Genomic DNA, 27052 nt, shown 5'->3' on the forward strand with positions numbered 1-27052 from the left:
CAAGCTGCGTGCATCGTCAGCTCGTCGAGCCTCACGGCGAGGCTGTGCGCTCAGGCGAGGAAACTAGGGCTGGTGCGTTTAGGCAGCTTCCCGTAGTTTGAACAATTTGTAAGTGGCAGAGGTAGGATTCGAACACAGATCCCCCAGATACCACAGCCAAGGCAACTAACCATCCTTCTTCAGTTTGCCTGCCTGTGAAATTCCTGCTTCTCCTTCAAAACAATGCTCGAGGTTTGACTTCACACTGAAGTCCTTGTTTACCACTCCCCAGAAACAGCTGACATGTTTCCCTCTGGATTATGGTTTTTATTTTGTAAGCGTCCCTGTTATTGCACAGAGCACGTTCATTAGAACTCTCTTTTACCTTCTGCACCTCAGCTACTATATCCTGAGCTCTCTGAGGTGGGTACAGAGATTTCTCCATTGTTACAATCCCAAGGAACAGTGTACAAATTCAGTGAAAGGCTGTATCCGCATTATGACTTTGAAGTGCCTGGGTCCAGCCATACCTGAAGCCAGATCTATCTGGACTTTTTATTTGGAGGCAGTCATTTTTCAGATACACAGTTGGTGGCTCCCTGAACTAGAAAATCCATGATACGGCACAAAGCAATTTCCTAAGTGTATCAGTCACTGCTCCCAGCCTCACACTAGAGTCAGTCTTCTTGGAGTCATGTACCCGATACTACATGCTGATCATATATTACGCGCTGGGCACTTCATATGGTTCACTGCACTTAAGCTGTAAAAATCAAAGGGAAAGGAAGCCCCTTTATGATACTAATATTGGGGACAAGGGTAATGTAGCAACTTTACGTGTTTTATAGGAGACCCAATTTTGATGTGCCCTGTATCTTAACCTCATAAATAATGGGTTGCTTTATAATAAGATTCCACTTCATTGCCATTTTCAAATATGGTCATGGCAGAGGAAACCTAGAGTGGAAACTATAAGAAAAGTTATGTCCTGTAACTAAGGAAAGTAACAATGCCTATCCTCTACATACCTAAATGATTTAAAAATTTATAGCAACTCATCCTGATCCAGTTTTCCTGAGGGAGCAAAACAAAAAAGTCCCCGTAAATCACAAGTCTGGGAGTCTCTCTAACGTCAACTCGCTCTTTCAAACCACTGTTTAAAATATGACCGAATAATCACTGTATTCATATACCCATTAAGTGAAATGCAACAATCCAACCGGGCAAAAGGCACTGCCACAGCACTAACGTCCTAGTTGTCCTGGGCTGTTACAAATAAGTGTCTGCGGGGCAGCAGAGACCGTTCCACCCGAGCCAGCGGGTGCCGGGAAAGGCCGCTGTCCCCCAGCCGGGCTCGGAGGTCGCCTTTCCCTGCGGGGGACTCCGCTCTGCCTCTCCAGGCCCCGCCACCCCGTCCTGACACCGCTCCATGCGGGAACGGCTCCGGTGACCTGGGTCAAGGAAGCGTAATCACATCAACCCAGAGTTGATCTAGTTTGATCCTTCTGGAGAAAACTGAACTTAACCTTAAAAAATAAAAGAAAGAAGAAAGAAGGGGAAGGAGGGAAAGAAATAAATGCTGTGATGTGCCTGCCTGTCAGGCTGAAACAAGAAGACAAGGTGTTTGGGCGCAAGCCTGGGAACCATTGAGATGCCAGCCCTGGGTTTTCCTGCCCAGGAGATGCCGGTGAAGTCACCCCATGGTGGTGCCCTCGGAGGGGAGCCCGAGGCTTTTCTAAAAGCCGCTTGCGACACAAACTGCGTGGCGTGCGGGAGCCCGGAGTGTCCACGTGGAAAGCTGCACGCGGCCCTCCGAGCGTGTCCAGGCCAAGGACCGGGCGCCGGGCAGCTGGCTCCTCCCTGAGCTGCCGAGACGGCCGGGATTTCAGCGCCAGCCGGGGTCCCCCAGCTTCCAGGCAAGAGGAAGCATCACCTTCCCCTTACTCTGGGCGCTTTCCATCGCTTTAAAGCTGAGGAAACTGGACAACTTAATTTCAGCGCAGCCTGTTATCCTACCACATGCTTCACAATTTCATGAGGACACTTGAATGTTTTAGCGTTTGGGCGAGATAACTCCCAGGACGGCCGCTCGTCCATTATGCTGAAATCAAGGAAGGAGACGGGATTCATGCAGGCTGGCTGGACGTGCTGTGTGACGAGTTAGAGTGAAGCTGGAAAAAAGTCAAACGTGAGAAGATAACTGTCCATTTCTTTCCTGGAAGCACTGTCTGTCTATCTCCTTTCCAAGAACTTAGCCACAGGAGAGGCTTAGACCAGAAGGTAACAGCCTGTGGGCGCTGACCCTTCGCCCTGCAGCCCACTGACCTGCGCTCCCAGCCCTGGGCTCCCAACCGCCTGAGGTTTCAGCACTGACTATAACAACTGCACCCGAGGGGAAAACAGGACACAGCTGACTCGCCAGACGTGGGGGAGCACCATTTCATTCCAACAAAGGGCTCATTTATTGATATCAAAAAGGCAAATAATTTATTCCCCTTTGGGCTTTGTTAACTAGTTGCTCATCAAAGGGACTAATAGCTCTACCTTATTTTAAAATAAACTACGGCTGAATTTGTTGGATATTATATCACTTTTGGTATCTGGCACATAACGGAGGTTTGCTAAATGTTTGATGTGTGAATGAATGAATGAATGAATGAGCCAAACACATATATTGAATTGTATCAAGCTGATAACACAGCAGGGCGGAGTTCAGGCTCCAGAGTCAGGACTCACAATTTGTCAGCTCGGATAAATTACTTTACTCAGGTTCCTCATCTGAAAAATAAGATTAATAGTATCTTCCTCATAGGGGTTTTAGGAAAACTAAGCGAGATAGTTAACACAAAGGAGTTTCCTGGCTTGTGGCACCCAATAAGCCTTCCATTCATTCACTGGTGCCTATTTGTTCTACCATAAGCCAGACACTTATCTACAAAAACAAAGCAAATCAGGAGCTTGTTAGATATGATTATTACGTCTCCATAAGGAATTCTTAGGTGTGGTTGGAGCATCATGTTAGGAAGGACACTGATGGGCATTTAGTCACCCCTGACTTTGGCATAGGAGTGAAAACCACCACAGGCAGGTACAGCGTCTGGCACAGTGGGATCGGGCACCGTTTGGAAGGAAGGAGTCTCTGCAGTACAGCGCTCACAAGCTCACAAGTGGATGAGTCTTCCAAGACAAAAATCTACTTGAAGGCACATCAATTCAACGTAAATCCAGAGCTGGGAGGAATTTGTAGTTTGGATTAAATGGGGAGGGGCAAGAAACCCAACTGCCCCACGTCCTCAAAGCCCAAATCTTCCAACATCTTACAACTTGGAAAAACTGAGGACCCATCAAGCAGGATGTATGACCGGACTTGGCCCCTTCCCATGACACCCCCAACTGTGCATGCCCTTACTGATAAAGAAGAAATAAAAGATGGAAGACTATACAGTGTTTCTCCCCTATGGAAAATTCAAACAGGGCTGAGCGAAACGTGACCGAGCAAACTCACAAAGTGCTTATGCATTTTTAAAAGAGACCACTCTGCACTCTCCCCGCACCTCAAGTTCTCCACCTGCTAACGGCTGGGAACACAATGCACGTCATTTACAGCAGCAGCCGGGAAGACGGCTCTCCCCTGGCTCCCCTGTCAATGATGTAGGAGCCTGCCCGTCTGGGAGCGAGGTGGCCAGATTTAATTTATTGGGGCTGCTAAAAGACTTTCTTAGTATCCCGGTTGAAAAGTCAATAACGGCCAAAGTGATGTTTTTATAATTCTGCTAACCTTGGAAAAGATACTGCAGGCAGGCTGTGCAAGCTTCTGAGAAGAAACACATCTCAAGCTTGACAATCATCATTTCTTGCTCGTGGTTGGCCTTTTCCCGTCGCCGACGTTTGGCCTTGCCTGGGCCCCGCTGGGGCTCCTCGTTAAGAGGGGGCAAGTTTGGCTAAGTCTGAAACAGTTCAACCATCCAGGACCAGCCAGGAAAACAGAGACTCTGTCTGGTGTCTTAACAGGGAGAATTTAATATAAGGCACTGGAAAAACAGACGCTGGAGGAGTGAAAATGCAAAACGGTGACACTGGAGAGACCAAGAGAGCGACGGCAGGAGACAGCTACCACTCTTAGGGCTGCGGAGACAGACAAGGATGGGTGATTAGGACCCAGAAACTGCAACAGGTGTCTGGAGGTGGGACCCAGGCATCTGCGGTGGGCACGCTGCCTGTGGGTGTCGCAACCTCTGAAGGGCCTGGTTCTGGGGTTTACAGGAAAAAACAAAATTGGAAACTGGGTCCAATTGCTTTTCGGGTAAATAAGAGCTGGGTTGGAGCCGATGAGCAGAGAGCAGACAAGGAGTCTTTCCTGGCCTCAGTCATGCTCTTCCTCTAGCGCCCCCCATGGGTAGAAGCGAACAGGAGGCCACCTGGACAGGGGAAGAGTGTGGTTAGCTGCGTGAATCCCACCCAGCAGCCCAGCAGACAGGGGTGGCTTTGGAGCTGAGGGGCGACGGCTTATTAACTGCGCACTCACCCTGCCTGAGATGCAAAAGATAAGAAAGATGCTCCAGTGGAGGGGTTGGGAAATAGGAATGAAAGAAAATCATCGCCTCATCCTGCCCTGCCGCCCTTTTTTATACCTTAGGGTTTTGCATTTGCTCTTCCTGCTGCCAACAACACCTAGTCTTCTGATTCTCGCCCATTTAGCTCTGTTTCAGTCCCCAAGAGCTGGGCTTCAATGTCACTTTCTCAGAGGAGTCTTAACCTCCAACCCATTTTAAGCTAGTCCCAACCTCTAGCCCGTGTCCTTCACAACACCACCATGTGTAGTCATGGCTTATTTGTTTGTTTGTTAAGGCCTGTGTTTGTCCCCTTCTGAATTCTTATGCACACTCCAGGGCACAAAAAGGTCAGGATTCCAGGGCACATAGTAGGTGCTCAGGAAATATCTGCAAGACATTTGAATGGCAGAACAAACAAACAATGTGTGTAGACAGTGAGTTTTGGTTCAGAGTGTGTGTGAAAGACAGTGTTCACCCACCGGGGAAAAAAAGGTCAGAAAATCTGGCACAAAGGTCATGGGAATGGGAAATATTTCAGCACATCACTGGACGTTTCCTATGCATGTGACCAAAACACGCTGACGGACAGAGATAATAGCAAAATCCAGGGCCTATCCAGAATTGAGAAATCGCACATATATGCACACACAAACAGGGTGGGGCAAAAGTAGGCTTGCAGTTGCGCGTACGCAAAACAGAGTTTATTCTTCTATTATTATTTATTAATTACTGTATTATTTTCCATACGAACAACTGTAAACCTCATTTTGCCCCACCCTATATATTTATGTACATATATGTATTGTTTTCATCGACCCCCACTCATAACTATTTACTGATATGTATAAAAAAATCCCTAAAGGCATTACACAACTTAAGTAAAAATTCACTTTCCTGACCCTTGACCCCGGTCTCCGTCCACACGACCCTCCCGCGTGCTGGTGTTCAGACGTGCCGTCCCAGCTCGGGATTTTCACGTGGCGCTGCTCTGGAAGCCGGCAGCGCAGCGTGCACGGGGCCGCGGATGGTGAATTTTGGCTCCCTGGGCCAGCGCCTTGCTCTTTCACGTGCTTCTTGATGACGCCCCTATTTTGTTTCCCAGGACCCCTTTGGCCCTTTCTTGCTTCCTCCCTCTCTGTTGCGTTTCCTTTTAGCCTCAGCATTCCTTGGCGAAGGTCCTATTGATTACACCTGCTTAGAGGTTCTCACTGGCCCATTTCATGGGGAAGTCCCGAGGCCTGTCCCTTTTCCTACCCTGTCACTTCACCTTGGCTCTCCCTCTGTCAGATCTCTTCACCCATTGCTCATACACTTGAGCGAGTCCCCCAAACAACAAGTCCCCCTACAACTCCCCTCAGTCAGTATCGAGGAGTCTTCTGTCTCTTCGAGTGAACTGTACGTGTCATTACTAGAGCTCCCTTCTTCCCCTTTAGGGAGCTGCCCCTTCTTTACCCCAGGTGGCCCTGAAGGGTCTGTCGGGCACGGTGCCATGCCTAGGCACAAGGGGAGGACACGTGGCCCGTATCCGAACTGTCACCTCCCGACCAAAGTGGATGACTTAGGCCTGGGCATGAGACCCAAGCTGCATGAATCAGGGTCCTCTTTGCGACTGTGGTTCTGAAACATACGGGTAACATGGGCTCTAGGCTGCAGGGGTTGCTCAGCGAGGAGACTGTGAGCCCAGGGGCCAAGCTCCCTACCAGCTGGGGGACGTTCACGCAGCAGGGAGCCAAGCAAGACAGGCAAGGCAGAGAAACAGTCAGGGTCTTACATGGGCCCCATCTCTAGGCTTAGAATTTTATAAGCCAAGAAACTCTCTTCTCGCTTAAGCCAGTGAGAGTTAATTTTGTGTTACTTACAGTAAGAGTTTTAAACACTTCATCAAATGCGCATGAACACAGGTAATACCTCTCTAATCTGCCTGTCATTCTCTGAGCACCTGTTCGATTTTGTCGCGAATGCTGGCCAGTGCTCTAGGGGGCAAGCGCTGTTACTCTGCTAATTTAGAGCGACCTGCTTCTTCTCTGGAACGCCAGCCTATTTGCTACACTAGTTCCAACAAATCTGACTAACGCTCTCAAGAGATGTGCTAAGGTTCTCCTGCCACCTGTCATAGACTCTGATTCCAATGATGAGTAAGGTGACAGCTGTCCCTCTAAAACCAGGAACTTTGCATAAGAATAGAGACCACTTTTTTTGAGGACCTCCAATGTGCCTGTTATCTGTGCTCACAACTTAACTAATATAATCTTCAAAATAACCCTACTGGGTGTCTGTCTGCTAATCTTTCCTTTTTACAGAGAAGGAAGCTATAGCCCAAAGTAGTTAATTATCTAATCCAAAGTTATAAAGTTGACAGGTGGCAAATTATGAATTCAAATCCAGGTCCCTTTTAATGCAAAGCCTCTGTTCTTTTTCATGGAAACCTTACTCGAGATCGTGAGAACGTTCTACTGGAGATATTTTAAAACACTAATAGGCTTGGAGGGTTAAAGTGTTGATTCAGCTCCCTTCCCCCACCCCACTGGCGAGAACTGAAAATGACTAAATGAAGGATGAAGGTCACTGGGGCTCCTGATGTGCAGGGCCTGTCACATCCCTCCATCAGTCCTCAGTCCTCAGTCCTGCGGGGCTGCCCCAGGGTGGTCAGCAGTGTCTGAGGTGTGCACTTAGGGAAAGAAGCCCTTTGCCAGTTCATTAAGATATAATAATTGTGAACACTGCTTAATGAATTTTCATCAACCAATCAATATGTGGTACTACCTCAAAGGGGGGGGGGGGGATCACAACACAACAATCTACAGTTTATTGGTAAATGCAAACCTAAAAACCTGAACTCCTAGTGATCCTCCTGGTTAAAAAAGAAAAAGCCAAAGTAACCCAGAACAACTGTTCAAGAGCTAGAGAACCCTGTGAATTTTATGATAACCACAGAGAAAATAAAAGAACTGTCTGAAAACATGAATGATAAACTACTTTGAAGGGCGGCAAGGTTAACCAGGAAACCGTGGACGGTGAGAAGCTGGGCCGTGAGAAGCCCAGCCAGGATGACTGTGCAGATGCCGCTGTGAGCTGGCCAGACGGAGGCATGGAATGCGACGTGAACGAACAGAACCTGAGAGGCCCCAGAGCACCCTGCTTTCACACTGGGGAGAGAGAAGGGGGCCTAACAGAGCCAGAGCCCAACTCTGCGTTTCAAGCCCTATCTGGGACCATGCCAAGGACACAGATGGGAAGGTGCAGAGCCATGTGGGCAAAAGGCAGATAAATCATACCCAACCAGAGAGGGTTTCACGTATGAACAGTCCAACATCTGGGGAAAATAAAAGCTCTCAGGAATACAAGCTCTCAGGAAGAGTCCACTGTTGAGCACAGTGAAGACAAACACAGGACAGAGCGGTCTGGAGAAAGCAGGTTCCTCCAGTATGACCATGCGGCTTATGGAGTGAGAGACGGGCAGAGAGAGACAGAAAGTGCCCAAGTGGCCACAGTGATGATAACACCGGCCTGCATTGGCACTCACCAGACGCCAACACAGGACTAGGCATTTTCCCTGCATCATCTCATTGAACCAGTGAAGAGAGGAAAGGAATTGCAACACCTAATTCCTACCCCCTAGGGAGGCCCAAACGTCCCCAGCGTCCCCGCTGACTGATATTCCATCACAGAGTACTGAGAATCAACATCTAGAAGGCCTTCCTGTAAGCAGCAGGTGCCCACCATGGAAGAATGGGTCTGGCATCTGTGTGAATTTGTTGATCAAAATGCTTGGGGTGACAGAGAAAGCCTGAGAACTCGCATTAGTGGGCAAAGCCTTGCAAATGACATTCACGGACTATGAGTACCTACCCCGTGCCATGTGCGGTGCTAAGTGCTTTACAAACATTTTTTATTTTATTCTAACAGCAACTCTCTAAGGCAGAGTTTCTCAACATTGGCGCCATTGACATTTGGGCCGAGTAATCCTCTGTTGGGGGGACTGTCCTGTGCATTGTAAGACATGCAGCAGCCACCCTCACCTCTAGCCAAATAGTTGCCAGTAGCACCTCCCCTCCTCAGACAAGACAACTAAAACCATCTCTGGATATTGCCAGATGTCCCCTGGGGGGCAAAATCGCCTCCAGTTGAGAACCACTGCTCTAAGGTAAGTATTATTCCTATTTTACTGATGAGGAAATTGAACATCTTAATTTTTTACTAATTTGCCCACAAGGCACAAAGCTAGTAAAAGGTGAAACTAGGATTTGACTTTTGGTAGATCTGACCCCACGATGAATGGCTGTTGCATCACTGCACTGGGCTGTTCCAGGGCAATGATGCCCATTTGGAAGGAGCTTGTAGGGCAGAGACCCAACTGTTCCATTCACGGTAAGTTTCAGAAAAAGGCCAGTGAAAGGAGATAAAGGAAATTGAGTTGCCCTCTCACCTTTAATAAAATACCAAGAATGTCTCATTTGCGCCAGGCTATTTCAGATGATAACGGGACAGACAGATTTACAGAACTTAGCAGTTCTGCCTGAATCTCTGCTAAGAGGTCACTGGCTAATTACTCTTCTTTTAAATTAGGATTTCAAAATGAGACAACGCTTACTCTAATCGAGGATTTTCCCCACATGCCCACAGCCTCTGTGAATACCACTTAATAATAATAGGCAACATTAAATAGAGTGGTAACTCTATGCCCGGTGTCGTTCTGCACCTGCCTTGCAGAATCTCGTTTGAGATTTACAACATCCCTACGAAGTGACTCTCCTGTCATTCATATTTTACAGAAGAGCAAACTGAGGAACAGAGAGGTTAAGGGACCAGCTGTGATGCAAACTGAGGCAGCTCACTCCAGAATTTCCACAAAGAGTCAGGCAGTCTGCCTACTGTTTCAAAAATTGGGGTTTAGCCCTGGCCCATGTGGCTCAGTTGGTTGGGCGTCTTCCCTTGCACCGAAGGGCTGCCGGTTCGATTCCTGGTCAGAGCACACACCCAGGCTGTGGGCCCAGTGCCCTGTAGGGGGCGTGCGGGAGGCAGCCGATCAAGGTTTAGCGATCACATTGATGATTCTCTCCCTCTCCCTTCCTCACTCTCTCTAAAAATCAATAAAAAATCTAAAAAACAAAAAACTTGGGGTTTAGAGTTAAACAAAAATAAGACTCAGATCTGCTAGTGACTTTCAGTTTCTTCACCTGAAAATGTTAGGAATAACAATACTTCTCTGGTAGGAGTGTGAGGATTAAATAATATTGATCCACAGCATGATCACAGTACCTAGAATATATCCAATGCTCATTGAATAATGGGTTTTTAAAAGAGAATTGATTACTTTTGATATCCAAACGACAACATTAATATTAATCACAGCATGTGGAATATTTAAAAGGCCACCTTGATATAGGTAATTCCTTGTTTCATTTGCTTTTCTTTCATTAGACAGTCAGCCCAAAGCCCGCCTTCATATTATTAACCATATGACATCAATAGCACAAGCAACAAAAACAAAAATCAATTAAGTGGAGCTACACAAAACTAAAAAGCTTGTATACAGCAAAAGAAACAACGAAATGGAAAAGCAACCTACAGAATGAGGGAAAATATCTGCAAATCATGAATCTGATAAGAGGTTAATACCCCAAATATATAAAGAACTCATATAACTCAATAGCAACACAAATAACCTGATTTAAAAATGGGCAGAGGAACTGAATATACACTTTTCTAGAGAATACAAATGGTTAATAGGTACATAAAAAGGTGCCAGGAAGAGGGAGAGGTTATGAGGGGGGGATGAAGGAAATGAGTTAAATTGGGGAATTCTTTCAGGCCTATAGAGGCCTATCCAAATTGATAAATCCTTGTGTCTCTCCTCATAAACACTATTTCAAGTTCCTTTTTTCCCACGCTTCTCCTCTAATTCTATAAAAATCCCTTTGTTTCAATAATTCTATGTGACATAGGTGCATCCGTACAGTTGTAAAGAGTTGCATGGCACACAACAGAAAGCTGACCTCTGCAAAATGAATACAGAATGTCTTAAAATTTTTCATCAAAAATTTTATTTTATTCTTTGTGCTAATTTTTTCTTTCATTAAATTATAAGTTTCCGGAAAGTAAGCTGCCATTTGAGAGTTCTTGGCTGAGAATGGTGCTCATGCCACTTTGACAAAGGTTTGATAAGAGCCATGACTTAGGAGAGACAAAATTATGAAAGCTAGTGTTTGTACAATACTCAGCAGATTATAGAACCATTTCCACTCATTATACCTCACTTGATCCTCACAGCTACTCACTCAACATTGCTTGATGGTTCCCAGGCAATGGGTACACAGCTGGCTACAGGGATCTTTCATTCCAGTAAGGAAGATAAACAATAAACAAGTAAAAGATAATAAAATTTTAGGTAGTGGTGATGGCTGCAAAGAAAATAAAACGAGATGATACGATGGAGTGAGTTAGAGGGTTGCAAGCGATAGATAGAGTGGTCAGATGGCATCTCTAGAGACGCTGGCATTTGAGTGGGAACCTAATACCCAAGAGGAGCCAGCCTGTGAAGATCAGCAAAAGGAGCACCACATGCAAAGGCCCTGAGGCAGGAATAAGACGGCACGTGCAAGGAACGGAAAGAAGACCTTCGTGGCTTGAACGTGCTAAGGGAGGAGGGTGGTGGAAGATGATGGTGGAGACAGAGGCAGAGGCCAAATCTCGCAGGGCCTCAAAAGCTCCACTTAGGAGTTATTTTTATACCAGGGCATTGAGGAGGGTGATTTTAACAAAGGGATTACGTGGCTGAATTCGTCTTTACTGCAAGCTCACTCTGGCTGTCCTCCAGAGAACAGGTTACAGACGAGGGAGTTTGGAGGCAGGGAGGCCAGGTAGGAGGCGATTCCAGAGCCCAGGCAGGAGATGGCAGGGACAGTGAGGGGGATTCCTTATTCTCAGCTTACAAATAAACTGGATTTGCCTAAGCTCAGTATTAGAGTAGAGAATTTTTCTGTTTATAAGTCCAGTTCCCATTTTGCCATAGTTACGTCCATGATGGAGGCATCGGAAAATACTGATTTTTTTCAAATCCTCACCAGTCAATCGGTTTTCGACAGAAGATGCTCTCACCGTCCCTGGCTCTGTCCTGCGCCTCAGGACGCTTAATGGTTAGTCCTTCTGCTGATCTGCACCTGCTGGGGTTGTTTGATTGACTTCACAGACCAGGAGCCTGGAACTGAATCCTACAATCAGGAATCATTACACTGTGGGTAAACAATGACCGATGATGATAAATGTGCACTCGGTTAATTACTGCCTTCCCACGTGCCGCTCCACTCTCGTCTCCACCATCCCGTCACATCTGGACACCTGACTGTGCTCTGCGGCCGGGAGAGAACAGAGGGGCACACGCGCTGGGATGCAAGGAGACAGCCCTGGATTCTGCCGGGTCCTTAGGAACAGGAGCCCAACCTGACGTTCAAACACTATGGAAAATTAACAGGTTCGCAGTATGTTCAGCTTTATGTCATTCCTTTGGTTTGTACATTAGGTTTATATTCAAGGGACAGAGTTTCTAACAGGTTTCGGTTACAGCCCAGCCCCTGAAGCTGCATTAGTAGATGCTCAGTAAACCAAGTGCCATTAGGATCTAAGACATTTGCCCCCCTCCCCCCTTTCTTCCCCTCTCTCTCTCAACAGCACAACCAAGGAGTAGTTAGTAAACATCACGGGATGGGGCAGGCTTCTTTATCTACAGAACAGCAGGCTCTGCACAGCAAGTTCTGGGAACAGATAAAGAAGTCTCCGCGTGTTTTATCAAATACCAATAACTCACGTGTGGCGCAGTGCAGGTGCTGCGTAAATCAAGGGGCAGCACCGAGAAAGGCAGTTTCTTTCCCACGGCGGGGGAGAGCTTGGGCTCTGATGTCAGACAAAGCTCAGGATGAACCGCGCTTCGACGCATCACGTGTGTGACTTGAGCGAGCTGCTGAGCCTCAGTTTGCTCACCTGCAAAACGGGGGCAGTGGCGGCAGGTCCTGTCTGAGTTCGGTATTAGAGAACCTTTCTGTTTATAAATCCAGTTCTTCCCCATGGGATTGTCTGAGAAGGAAATGCAAAGGGCTCTGCTTGGTGCTGGGCCCCTGAGATAAAAGTATTGGTCACTGTTGCTACCAGTTATTATTATTACTAACAACATATTATTAATGTATTATTTTCTCATTGTAATCAATTAATCATTTTAATGTATTATTATTAATTATTATGAACTGTTCCTTACTCTGTTTTCTCGTGTGGAGAGAATAAATCATATGTACACTAGTAGCTTTTGTCCCATCATTAGGCTTGGCCCTGCGCTACTCTACCAAACAGAAGCCCATCTGACCAGCCTTTTCCATCCCCTCTTCCCCTTGCTGGGATAATTTACCAACGAAGAGTCAGCTTGGTTGTCCATTCTCTAGAAAGCTTCCTGATTTCTACCATGCCTGGCCCCAAATGCCCCCGGGGGTAAGTTATGGACCCTTCATCTGCCCTCCCACTTCACCTGGGCCACCTTCTCTTACGGCATTGAGTTGTCACTGCGATGGCTCCTGCCTCAGACTCCAGGCCCCTTACCGGCAGGCACCACACTTATTCATCTTCTATCCCCACAATAAAGCAAAGTATTCAGCATATGAGGGCCACCCCATCATGGTCGTTTGAGTGAGCAAATAAGTGAAACATCTTTTAATCAACTAGGCTCCCTGATCACAGATTCACTGAGTACCCATTACATTTAAATACATATACAGCCATGTGTCGCTTCACGGCAGCGATATGTTCTGAGAAACATATTGTAAGGCGATTTCATCCTTATGTGGACATCACAGACTTACACAAACCTAGACGGTCTAGCCTGCTACACACCTAGAATATGGGGTACAGCCTATTGCTCCCAGGCTACAAGGCTGTACAGCAAGTTTCTGAACAGAATACTACAGGCAGTTGTAACAATGGTAAGTATTTGTGTATCTAAACGTATTTAAACAAAGAAAGTACAGCAAAAATACAGTGTAAAAGATACAGAACTGGCACATGGGCATAGGGCACTTAGCATGAGTGGGATTGCGGGACTGGAAGTTGCTCTGGTGAGTCAGGGAGTGGTGAGCGAATGCGAAGGCCTCGGACATTACGGGACACTACTGGAGACTCTATAAACACTGCACATCGCTGTCACCACAAACGCCACGTTATGACAGCTACAATGTCGCTAGACGATAGGAATTTTTCAGCTCCACTGTACTCCTACGAGCTTATCAATGAGACGACATTACGCGGCACATCACTGCGGTCCAGTGACCACGGCCCTTTCACTCCCAGTTTGAACGTCACCTGAGCAGAGCTCCATTTGCTTCCTCCACTACCTCACTTGGAGCTCACACTACACTTTTCATCTATTGCTTTGTGCATGTTATACTCAGAAAATCTTTGCATTTCCCCCTCCTCTTGGGTCCTTAAATACACTTTTGAATAAAAACAGTCTGTATAGCATAAGGTTTGTAAGAGACTATTGAGGGGAAGGTAGTTTCAAAGTGTCTATCTTTTGAAATACTCACCTTGACAGTCATTATAAGAAGTTGTGTTTTCTTTGTGTTTACATCCACCAGGGGGAAAAAGAGATGTGGTGGTGTCCCAACAACAGTGTTGCCAAAATGAATTCAAAAGCCAAGACCTACCCAGCTATAAACTTATCAGTCAAGAAATGCATTCACCTAAATGAAGACATTGACACACACTGAGGAAAATGAATGGTGGACCTGAGGCCATGGCTGCTTACCTTCCTCAGCTGAATGAAAAATGGGCAAGAAAAGTTTGATAGTCAAATTGAATTGCAATATGCCCCCCAAAGGAGTCTACCCTGGGATACACTGTGCATGAAGGGCGGGAGTGGGAAGGAGGAAGGGCATGAGTGGAAAGGAACATAGCAATAGGCCACGTCAGAAAAAAGAAACACCCAACAAAGTATGTAACAGGCTGTGTTTTCAGCCATAAGTTAATTTTAGTTAATAGAAAAACAGGCTTGTATTTTCTTTTTAAGTTAAAATGTTAGTGTTAAAGGTCAAAAACTCAATCAAAACCTCAACAAAGTCGTACTTTCCTGTTTGTGTGTGGGAGTGGAACTATAGAAAGAATTAAAAAGAGTGAACATAGATACAGAATTTAAGGTAGTGACGACACATAAAGAATTACATGTGCCTTTCTAGATACACGTAGAGAAAGGGTTAAGCTCCAAGGCCATACTCCTGTTCCTATTACTTGAGGATATGTGTATTATATATTTATTGCCATGGGTAGAAACTCATGCCAGGTTGGTATAATTATAATATGGCATAGTATGAGACGTGGCAATGGCTTCCAGTTTATCTTGAATCAAGTTAGCAGTTTTATCACTTCCAATGCGGGCCACACGTCTCCCTTCTGTGACTCTGTCGTGGGAGAATCAGGCCTGGACCCAGGACACCGAGACCACCGTGCCTGGAGGACCGCAGCCAGGCTCAGGCATTCTCAGACGGCTGCGCTCTCCTTCTACGCCAGGCCCTTTCTTAAAGATCACAGGCTGCCAAGGCCTCCGCTTCAGGGATTAACTGCTCCATGTAAACATTGCCAGGCCTACCTAGATGCAGCCCCCGTTCCTTCACCCTGCTGCTAACCTCTTAGGCCGCGACAGCTCCTGGCTCACCCGCTCCACCGCCAGGGCCAACCCATGCGCCCAACTCAACACTCTGCAATTCATCTTCCTCCCTCCTCTGCCCGGAACAAAGATTGTCTGTCACTGGATAAACTGCCCCCATTAAGTCTGCACTGTCCTTAGATTTCTTTCTCGAGTCACAGCGATCCTGCTCCTTGAGATGGGTCAGATTTTACATAGTATGTTCAAGTTCAGATTCTCTGAGAATTTGGCACATGCTGGATCTCAGGATTATGCTAGATCGAATACTTCTCAGGACATCTTGGAGGGTGAAGGGAATAGCGTGTCTAAGTGTGGAAAGGGTAAAGCTTCCCACTCACTCTGCCCAGTGGGGAAATGATTAGAACCAGCTAAGGGCTCCGATGGGAGGTAAGATGGAAAAGTCCATTTGTATCACCAAAGAGAACAAAGTCCAAGAGAAATTAATACGCTGCGACTCACAATGTTTCGCTCCCAAGTATAATGTTTCCCCAGCTCCCTCCCTTCTGAATATTCACACTGCTAAGGGAGATGTCTGAGGTCCTTCTAACAGTTAATGAGCAAAGACGCACGAGGGAAGTTTCTCAGGATACGTGCCTCTTAGCCAGGGCACTGCTGTGATGAACCCCGGGAAACGCATTGCCTCCCTGTCCTAGGTACAAAGCCCCTCAAACTGCCTTTGAAAGTTTGCTTAGAGTCTACATAAATCAAACTGAAAGACTTAATTATGAAATCCCAGAGCTGGTCATGAGGATAATAAAGCGCCCGAGTTTCTGTTTCAATAGATGTGTTAATATTTTAGCAGCTCCCAACTGCCTGTGTTCTATTTCACAAGTTGTGATTAAAGTTTGATTTTAATAGAGCTTCCAGAAAAAAGTGAGACTGGAGTTTCGATTCCTTGTTGTTGCGCCGGGTTGTCCTTTCCAACATGTAATTAGTATCTCCCTCTTAGCTGTTCTCTCTTGGTGTGCTGAGAGAATGGCCCCCGCAAAGGCACAGCTGAGCCCTGTGGGTGACCTGACCCCACCGCACAGACCCAGACACAGACTCACAGCTGGCATTTCCTGTGTCCTCCTGTCCAGCTATCCCACATGTAGGTGGGAGAGTGAAAATAATTTTAATAAATGAACCATTTGGCTCAAAAACAAAATCTTCTCTCTCCTTTAATTGGGAATTATAATTTGAGACCTCTAGAGAACTGAGAAGTGAAAGGAAGCAGGCTAAGATTCTTTTTAAAAAATTTATATTTATTGTTGAAAGTATTACAGATGTCCCCCCGTTTTCCTCATTGACCCTCTCCCTCCGCCCCACTCTGGGACCCTCCCCAGGCCTTCACCGCCCTGTTGTCTGTGTCCATGGGTTATGCATATATGCATATAAGTTCTTTGGTGAATCTCTTCCCTACCCACCCCCCCCACCCCCATTTCCCAGGCTGAGACTCTTTAGTTTCTGCCATTCAGATGAGAAATATATAAAGAGTGGTAGATTCTACAAACCCTTCAAATAGTCTTAAAAAAGGCAACCAACCTCTGCTATGTCAGAGGAAAACCCTCTAACTATATCTAACTTCTTTAAATGTATGTATACATACAGATATTATAAGAAAACAAAAAATATCAGATTAAAACATTGAAAGAAACCAAACCACCTGTATTTCCATCACAGGGTAACTGTTTGACTATTATGGTATGAATGATTCCAGACTCTGTATCATCATCTTTCCAAATTGCAAAGATGAACCTATGGCATTATTTTTAACAGCCTCATGGTGGTTCACTGGTTGTATACCAAAAGTTTATCTTACTTCAAAACAAGATGAGCTGTTTGGTGTCTACTGGGATCTAATGTGATACAATGAAAGCCATTAGGAAGAAGTGGTTTCTCATTTCTCCTAAGGGTGGAAGCATTAAGAAAAGGAGATTTGATTAAGACAATATGGAGGCAAATCAAAATCTTTAATCCAGGGCTTAGCCTTCTGGAATCATGATTTAATCTAAAACAGGAAGGTTTCTTAGAGCTGTCATTTTAAAAATACGCTCGCTCTTGTCTCTGATGCCGTTTTAATGCAACCGCTGATAAGAATCCACTCCTCACAATACGAGAGCCAGGCCAAGCATATTTTAAAGTGGCAGGTCTAATTTCCAACTTCAGCCTCAGTGTTATGAATATAAATCATCAACCTAGAGAAGCAAATACCTTATTGAAGTCCTTGTCAGCAATTCATTCTTCTCAATAAACTTTCCAAAGACCCAAACTTTATCTCCAGAAATTCACAAAGATAAGCAGAGATTGCTGAAGGCTCACCTTCAAGAACTGGCTCATATTCTCACAGTTAGCATTCAACTGGGAACAGTACAGAGGAAAAAAAACCCTAAATTTACAACAAATTGGCCATTTCATTTGCTATGTTAAAACCAGATACTTATAATAATCTTTAGATCTGCTACCTACAAGTTATATGGTGATTGCCAGGTGACCAGTCATTTTAGGGGGAAGAGTAATTCTAGCCAGAGAGAACTGCATATGCAAACAGACCAGAGAAGAACGGGGTAATGAATTTTAATGCTACAAGTAGTTTGATATGACTGAGGCATGGTTTATTTGTGGGCTTATCAGGGGATATCAACATGGAAAGATGTAGAAATAGACAAGAGCCAGGTCAGATTGTCAAGAGCCTTCCAGTCAATGATTCTCAAACACTGGAACTACCTGGGAAGTTTTAAAAATAATGGATGCCTGGTCCCACCCTCATAATTTCTAATTTAATTGGTCTAAGGTATAATCTGGGCATCAGGGCTGAGTGCTTTTATACTTATAAAAATAAAATAAGAGATAAAAGGGTTCTGGAGAGAGTGACAAATATCAAAGACAGGCAAAAAAACAAAATTCAACTAATAGATAATAGGCATCCCTACAGAGGAAAACTGAAGCAAGGGAACAGAGAAAATACTAAAAATTATAAATCAGGAACATTTAATTATTTAATATATGTATATATGGCTTTCAGGAAAAGAACAAGCATGTGGCTTATTAAAGAAAGAATATTAAATTATCATTAGCCTTTTTGACAGCAATATTTTATGCTAGAAGAAAATGGAATATGATATTTAGGATATTCAAGGAAAGAAGGTATAAATTAAGGATTTTATATCTAGCAAAACTAACTTATAGGTATGAATGTCACAAACTGTTATCAGCTGTAAGAACTAAGGGAATATACTTCTTTTGAGAGCTTTCTGGCAAGTCTATAACTGAACAAAATTAACCTAACCAAAGTGACTACAGAGGCATCAAGATAAGGACCTGTGGTTAATACTAAATATATTTTTTGAAGTGGGCATTTATTACTGTGTCAATATAGTGAAGCTAAAATTGTGTTTTCCAGAATGTCCTTCCCTGTATTGTTCTAGGTTAGAAGTGTTTATAGAAGACATTTGTGTAAGATTTGGAAAGCAGAAGTGAAACAGAAGCCATTATTCTGAGAATGTCAATGTAGAACTCCATGTACTGCTTCAGCTTGACCATGCAGTTGTGTGCTATCTTCTAGTTCACCTCGTTAGTTTCTGGCATCAGCCAATCCCTAAACGCCTTCAATTCCTGTCAAATATCCTTCTTAAGCTTCTTTAAGTTCTGAATCAAGCATGTATGCAGCTCTACAGCAAAGACTACCCATTTCTTCTAGCACTAAATCTGTGCTACAAATGATACTACTGAGAAAGTAAAAAATCAACACAAAAAATAACTCATAGAATTAGATAAAATATTTGCAAATTATATATATGATTAGGTTCTTAAATCTAGAATAGAAAATTCAATAGAAGGATAAATACTCCAATTATAAAATGGACAGAGTATCTGAACAGACATTCCTCCAAAGAAGATCTACACATAATCAATAACACATCAAAAAAAAGCTCAACATTATCAGTCATTAGAGAAATACAAATAACAACTACAATGAGATGTTTCTTAACACCCAGTAGGATGGCTGTAATAAAAAATCAGATAATAAGCATTGGCAAGGATGTGGAGAAATTGGAAAATTGGAACCCTTATATATTAGAGATGGAAATATATAAAATATGTTTTATAAAATATACGTTTTTCCTGTTTGGAAAAACGGTTTGGCAGTTCCTCAAAATGTTAAACAGAGTTACTATATAATACAGCAAATCCACTCATAGGTGTGTACTCATGAGAAATTAAAACACATGTAAACTGAAAACTGTGCACATGAATGTTCATAGCAGCACTATTCATTATAACCCCAAAGCAAAAACTACCCAAATATCCATTAGCTAATGAACAAATAAATAAAATATAGTATATCCATACCATGGAATGTTATTCATTATTAAAAAGGAAGGAAGTACCGATACATGCTCCAATATCAATGAACCTTAAAAACAGTATGCTAAGTGAAAGAAATTATGTACGAGAGAACACATATTGTATGATTCCATTTATATGAAATGTTCAGAACAGGGAAATCTATAGACACAAAGTAGATTAGTGGTTGCCTAAGACTTGAGGGTAGGCTGGGGTGGGATATTAAGTAACTCCTAATGGGTACAGGGTTTCATTTAGGGGAAGACAAAATGATCTAAAATCAAATTGTGGTAACAGTTTCACAAATAAGTAGATATATTTTTAAACATTGTATTGTATGTTTTGTAACTTGCATGATACGTGAGTTACATCTCAATAAAGGGTTAACAACAAATGATACAATAATTCAAAATAAAGTAATAGAATTAGCATGACATTATTTTACAAATTACAATAAATTAATAGATATAGGCACCAAATAAGAGGCAACCAGATATGTGTGGCCATAATCTAGCCAAGGAATCTCCCCCTGAGAGAGATCCAGTCTCTGGACCCACTGCCATTTTGCAGAAAATACAGAGGACAGAGGGACACGCTGAATGACACGATGCACTTGCCTTCAGCCACATCCAAACTCTGAGAAACTCCACCATTCAAACAGCCCGAGTTCCCAACAGACTAACTGTAAGGCAGAGAAAGTGATGGAGGAATAACTGTAAAAATGTGGAGGAAATGTTTAGAATGAAAGGGTGGTGGTTACTTACGGGGGACAAAGGGGGCCGTATTGGATTGGGGCGCATGGAAGGGGCTCCTGGGGTGTCTGGCAGTGTTCTATTTCTTGACCTCGTTGTGGCTCCAAAAATGTTAGCTTTAGAATAATTCAATGTCGAACATTTTGTTTTGTATAGCCTTCTACTTCCGAGGAGCTTTAACTTTTTATTAAATAAATAATGACTCCAGAAGTAGTGCGGAGAACAGATTTTGGATTTCAGCCAAAAGGGATTAGAACCAGGCAGGACAGGTAGGAGGCTGGTGTCCGAGGCAGGGGACGCTGATGTATCCATATATGAAGTGACCGGTCTAAAAGGCAAATTAATAGGATTTGGTGACCAACTGGAGGAAGTGTGTGAGAAAGAACACAGGTCTGTGACTCAGGTGAGCGTGAGATTTAAAAAAACGAAGGTAAAAAGGATTCTTTCTCCCCCTGACAGACTCTGATTATGGGTCCGCCCTGCCCAGCAGTCATCCTCACTTGGTCTGGTAACAGAAATGTTTTCTCCATGACTCTCATTCTCAGTGCACGGGGTTCCAGTGGCTGCCTCCCGCTGCGCTCCAGGGGGCGCCCGCTGGCCCGGGCCTGGATGAGCAGCGCCTAATGTGCCACGTCTCAGGGGCTGGTGCAGGTATGGGCACGGGGCCCAAGCAGACGCAGGGGACCTGAGGGCATGAGCCCATCTCTTCACTCCTGGGCTAGGAGACACAAGGCTGCTGACTGCTGCGGCTTCCAGGGCGTGAGCGCTTGCTGGGAGGGGCGCGGTGGAAAACACAGCAAGGAGACGGATGCTGCAGAGTCCACCTATATGCTCACAGAGTGTGAGTGGCGTCAATTTAGTTCTTGGGTCCAGTCAAGTCTGAAAATAGGCAATTCCTGTACTTTTATGTGTGAGCCATTATATTTCAATTACTGGGTTTTGTTGGTTGGTTGGTTGGTTGGTTGGTTGGTTGGTTGGTTGGTTGGTTGGTTTAGAGTAGGTCGAGTTGTATTTCTATCAACTGATAATGAAAATATCTTGACTAATACAGGAATCAAACTTTACTCAGCTATGTAGCTGCTCTAGTCTACCACTGGCCAAGAGAAATAAAATGTGAGCTATGTATGTAATTTAAGATATTCTAGTACCCACGTTTTTAAAAGTTAAAAGCAATGAGTGCAATTAATATTAATAATATATTTTATTTAACCATATATATTATGTACATGTAAAATATCATTTCAACATGTGAACAATATTTTTAAAATTATTAGAATATATTCCTTCTATTTGTACAAAGTATTTGAAATCTATTGTGTACAGCACACCTGTTTCGACTGGCCGCCTTTCAAGGGCTCAACAGCCACGTGTGGTGGGTGCCTATCTCACTGGGCAGCAAAGCTCTAGGCCATTCCTACCTTTCCCCAGCAGCGAGCCTCGGCCTTCTCCTGAATCCCATTCAGAGCATTTTAGGATTGCCAGATACCTTAAGAGGCATGTGGCCCGCACTCGCATTTTACAGATGAAGAAAGAAATAATAGCCCAGATGGAGTTTGGGCTGGAATTCATGAATGGCAATAAGAAAAACAACTGTCCGTATTAAATGCTTACTGTATGAGTGTTGATATCGGTGGGACAGGTTGGTTTGTTAGTTTTCGTATTTGTGTTTGTATTTGGCTGTGCAGTAATAATTCCTTCCTATCTGGGGAAGTTAATAATATTTGGAGATAATGTCTAGTGTGCTTATCAGAGGGCAGATAATGTTCCAAGAACTTTACATGTATGAAACTCATTCAGTTCTCAGAATAACCCTAACGGGTGTCATAACCATTCCCATTTTACCCATGAAGCACAGCTGGGGTAAGTAGTGGGGTCAGGGCTTGACCCAGGGCATCTGACGCCCAAACCCACACTATCGGGACCTCCAACCCTCTTCCTTCGCGGCCTTGCCGGAGGCAGCATCATGCTTCGCAGCGGAGGCCAAAGGAGACAGCTCCTCCTCTCCTGGTCCCTGGCAGCCTGGGACTTAACTCCGGCTTGGCCAGCTGACTACTCCCTCTCAGACATTTAAACCTTGAGGAAATGGTATAAATACAAATGACATATAAGAATTTTGTCACAAGGGCAGCGGCTGGAAAATTCCAGCCCAGCCTGCCAAAGACCTGAACTCCCGTTTTCCAGAACAAAAATCTATAGTCTCTTGTTTATCAGAGAAATCCTGATATCTTGACAATAAACACCCTTTTACTTAAAACATGCAGAGTCCATTTTTACTACTTACAGTAAAGAGCCTTGATCCGTACCGGTAGGAAATATTATTATGACCATTTTACACAGGAATAAACTAAATCTTTAAGGAGTTAAATATGTTTCCCAGTAGCACCTAGGAAGTAGTCAGCAGAGCGGGATTTGGACCCAAACCTCCAGTGTGTTAATTACCTGCTGCCCTGAGAGGAAAATCTAGGTCTGACCCCAAGATCAGTTTTCTTTCCATGATACCATTTCCCTATGCCATAATCAATAACCTTATTAAATGATGACAAAGGGTTAAAATAAAGTGCACAGTTTTCATAGGGTTCCTAAAAATTAAACCCTAAGAGGAGTGTGCTCAACACTATGGCAGAGCGGTACGAGAGATATTCTAGATAATCCTAATCGATGGCGGCTAGTCCACTCCATGGCCACCGCACCAGGTCCGCCTGGGGCCCAGGGTGTGAACATTCATTCAAGTCCCTCAGGACTTCAGCTTTAGCCCAACAGAGAGGAAGAAAGGAGCCAAGACTTGGACAGCTTCCACTTTAGAGTCACATCTGCACAGCAGGTCATCCAGTTAAACCCAAAGCAGTGTCCATGGGGAGCTGATAGAGCCTCTCTACGGATATCCTCCTAAAAACACAGATGCTCCTTGCCCTTTGGGTGTTCGAATGGCTGAAAGCTATGTGCCAGGGAGTAGAGTCAAAATAAAACTATAACACACACAGTCCACAGAGTACTCATGAGCACACCATTGCACAAAGCAACAGCCACCACCCAACAAAATCACCTCCATTGATGCGGACAAAAGTGTGGGTGAAGGGAACTCTCTGACACTACTAACACAAGTGTGAATCAACTCAATGTTCTGAAAGGTAATCAGCAATGGTTGTCAAAATTAAATATAGATCCTTTGATCTAGCAATCCCATTTCTGATAATATGGAGGGGGTATGTGTATAAGAATATTTATTGCAGAATTTGTAATAGCCCAATAATAGTAATAATATAAATATCCATCAAAAGGCGACTGATAATTATAGTATATTCATATTTTGGAAGATAAAATAGACTTTAAAAGAATGAGACGGTGTGGGGAAAAACAAATCAGAAATAATATCATAGTAGATAGATTAAATCAATAGACACATAGATACGTTAATCTGGAGTCACATTTCTGTAAGTTCTTTTCATACATTAATTCATTTAAACCTCACAACAAACCTAGGAGGATGATACTATTGTTATCCTTGACTTACAGATAAAGAGATGAAGCAGGTTACAGAGAAGTAAAATACATTAACCAAGGTTGGACCTGTTCAATAGCATGGAGAGGGCGAGGGGCCAACTATCAGTTCCTCCTTTATACAGTTCCATATGTTCATTTTTCTTCAATGAACTACCATTTTCATGAAGCTAAAATTTAAAAAGGAAGAAAGAAAAAATACTATGAAAATCTTTTTTAAGAAACCCAAAAAACTACAGACCCACTGATTCTCTTATACTGACCTCCGGCTACCTGCCCCCTCACCCCCGCAGCGTATTTCTCAGCTCCGTCTTTGCGTGCTTCCCTGTGCGGCTTTGAAACGACAGAAACAGCTCAGCTCCCCTTATTACCCAGGACGGTCCCACAGTCCTATAGCCTTCATCACGAGGAAACGTGCTGATATTCAGACTAGAGCCTCCTTTGCTCGGCCGCATTCCACAACATGCGCTACATTAAATATGCAGGACAAAGTGTTTCATGTGACCTATTTAAGAGTAACTGCCACTATGAGGCGACTGTGCCGTGACATGTACTTTTGGTGCTGGTCAGGCTAATATCCTAATCTCTCCAGCTAGAATGAGGACGTTGGCTTTGGGTGATTCCTCCAAAACATTATTAGGCTCGTCCAGCCGCAACCGACATCCTGTCCCATATCCAAAGGGGTGTGATGTGCAGCATTACGTCACACCCTGGGAAGCAGGTTTAAGGAAATGAGACGAAGCATGGAGCCAGCGGGCCTTGACGCCTCCTCCCCCGGCCTCTCAGAGGGTTGCCATAATTCACTTCAGCAAGTGCTCCAGGGGCTGCGCAGCCTCCCCTCATTTAACATCCCCGTGCTGAATATTACGTTTATCGATATTGTCGTGGCCCCTGCGAAATACAATGCATTTAACTATCAAATCCTGTGTCAGCCCTAAATACATGACTACTTCTAATATCAACTAACGGGGAATCACTTATTAGCTAGGGAGTGGGTTTCAGGTTTTAAAATAAGAGAAGATCACCCATAAAGGTGGAGATGCCTGCGTGGTGAGAGCTCGCCCTCTAAGCTCCACTGTGTAGGGACAGTAAGCATTTCTTTAACAGCCTCAGGGATAAGCTGACCGTCACAGGTGAGTAACCTCCCAGCCCGGCAGACTGGCTCAGTGGGTGGTGTTTCACTGAAGGAAGCAGTTAGGTTGTGCTGCGCTGGGAAGTGGGAAATAACTTCACAGGTCGGTGGAGCCCAGGGCTCCGTGCCCTGGGGGTTGGTGTGTGGCAAGAGCCACTTCCCCCATTCTTCCTGGGCCTGCGTCTCAGCAGTTGCCACCAGGACACCCAGACACAGCCGCTCCCACTGACGGGCTCTTCACCACAACAGCAGCAACTACGCAGACTTACAGAGTAACCCGCACCACCACGCTGTTCCTGCAGAGCAGGAAAGACACAGTTTTAAGGGCGATGTGATGAAGCAGGAGGAGCCTATCACAGCCCACCTGGGAAAGCAGAACAGCTGGATGCTACTTCATATGCTAGTTTTCTACTTATTTTTAAATGTCAAGTAGGCAATAACGACAGAGGTGGAAAACAAGTGGTCTAGAACCTTCCTTTGGCCTGCAAGCATATTTTTTAGCTGACTCTTCGAAATAAACTTTTTTTAAAAACCATAGCCAATTTTTAAAAATTAGATGTTACATGAAAATCGAGGCTTGTCTTGAAAACTCAGAAAACCTGGTCCCTCTGGACCACTGTGCTCTCGTGCAGCAGTTGGCTCAAGAGGAGCAACGGCTGCTCCTATCAAAGGCCCAGCTCACTACAGTCTGCACTCGCTGCACCCGCTACTGCTTTCCAACACCGGGGATGGACATCGGCTGTACTTCATCACTGCACCTGACCTATTATCCTCTAACAGCACAGAAATACTTCTCTGTACCCAGGTCCCTATGCAAAGTGGGAGATCAGAGAGTGGCCAAGGGAGCCAAGGCACCTCCTGTTTTGACTTGCGACCTGCCACACTCCCTTCCTGGCTGCTCTGCTCCTGTGGGCATCTGAGGCTGTGGCGCCTGCTGTAGATGGTGAGAAGCTATGAGAACAGGCTTCAAAGTCAGGCAGACACGGGGACAAATCCTGGTTCTTCCATTTAATACGGTTTGGCCTGGAACCAATCATCTGATCTCTCTACAAATCTGTTTTTCATGAGTAAAATAGGAATACTTATGGCTATAATGTCTATCTCCTATGTCAAACTGTGAAGATTAACTGTACGCGTGCACACACATATTAGCATATAATCAGAAGATAAAATGTGGTACAAAAGGAAAGCTGAGGTAAGCCAAGAAAAATCGGGCCTCACTGAGAAGATCTAATAAAATTAGATTAGCAGAGGACAATTTGTTTGGATAAAATGAAGAGTCTTATTAGCAATGTAGTTCTTTTCTCCAAATATCCAAGAGCTTGATCTATGTTTATATAATGAGGCTTTTAGGCTTTGCTACTGGGCATAAATCTGATCCAATAGGAATCATTCTCTCTGGTCCACATGGACCACTGACAAATGAGCGTCACTGATATTTGACATTTTTCCCAAAGGAATCATTTCAGTAAGTCCTGATGCCCTATGAGCTGGAAAGCGGTCATTAAAATGTTAGGTAAGCCCTGGCCAGTGTGGCTCAGTAGTTAGAGTGTCGGCCCTTGTACGGAAGTGTCTTGGGTTTGACTCCCGGTCAAGGGCACATACTGGGTTCCAGGTATGATCCAGGGCCTTGGTCAGGGAGCATGTGGGAGGCGGCCAATCGATGTGTCTCTCTCACATCAATGATTTCCTCTCTCTCTCTCTTTCTTTCCATCCCCCCCACTCTCTCTAAAAATCAATGGAAAAAAATATCCTCAGGTAAGGATTAACAAAAAATAAATAAGTAAAAATAAATAAACTGTTAGGCAAAAACAATTTCTAGTCCTATTGACTACCAGCTGGGTGACTCTGAACAATCAATCACCTTCACTTCTCTCAATCTGTGTCTTCACTTATAAAAAGGGTATAGCAATTGTTTTTTTTTAAATTTAACTTATTGGGATTACACTGGTTAATAAAACCATACAGATTTCAAGTGTACGACTCACTAAAACGTCACCTGCATACTGCATCATGTGCTCGCCACCCAGTCAAGTCTCTTCCAGTCCCCGTGTACCCCCCTTTGCCTGCTTCCACCTCCCCCGCGCCCCTCTCCCCCTCTGGCTATCACCATGCCGTGGTCCCTGTCTGCCTG

At 44.5% G+C, this 27052-nt stretch overlaps 1 protein-coding gene across 1 annotated transcript in view; it reads right to left on the reverse strand.

Annotated features, from left to right (window-relative positions):
• Window positions 1–27052, reverse strand: part of KCTD16 (potassium channel tetramerization domain containing 16) — a 215856-nt gene that overhangs the window by 4006 nt on the left and 184798 nt on the right. The gene's annotated exons all lie outside the window — the stretch shown is intronic.

Source organism: Miniopterus schreibersii, assembly GCF_964146895.1.
Source record: "Miniopterus schreibersii genome assembly, chromosome: 4".
Taxonomy (NCBI): domain Eukaryota; kingdom Metazoa; phylum Chordata; class Mammalia; order Chiroptera; family Miniopteridae; genus Miniopterus; species Miniopterus schreibersii.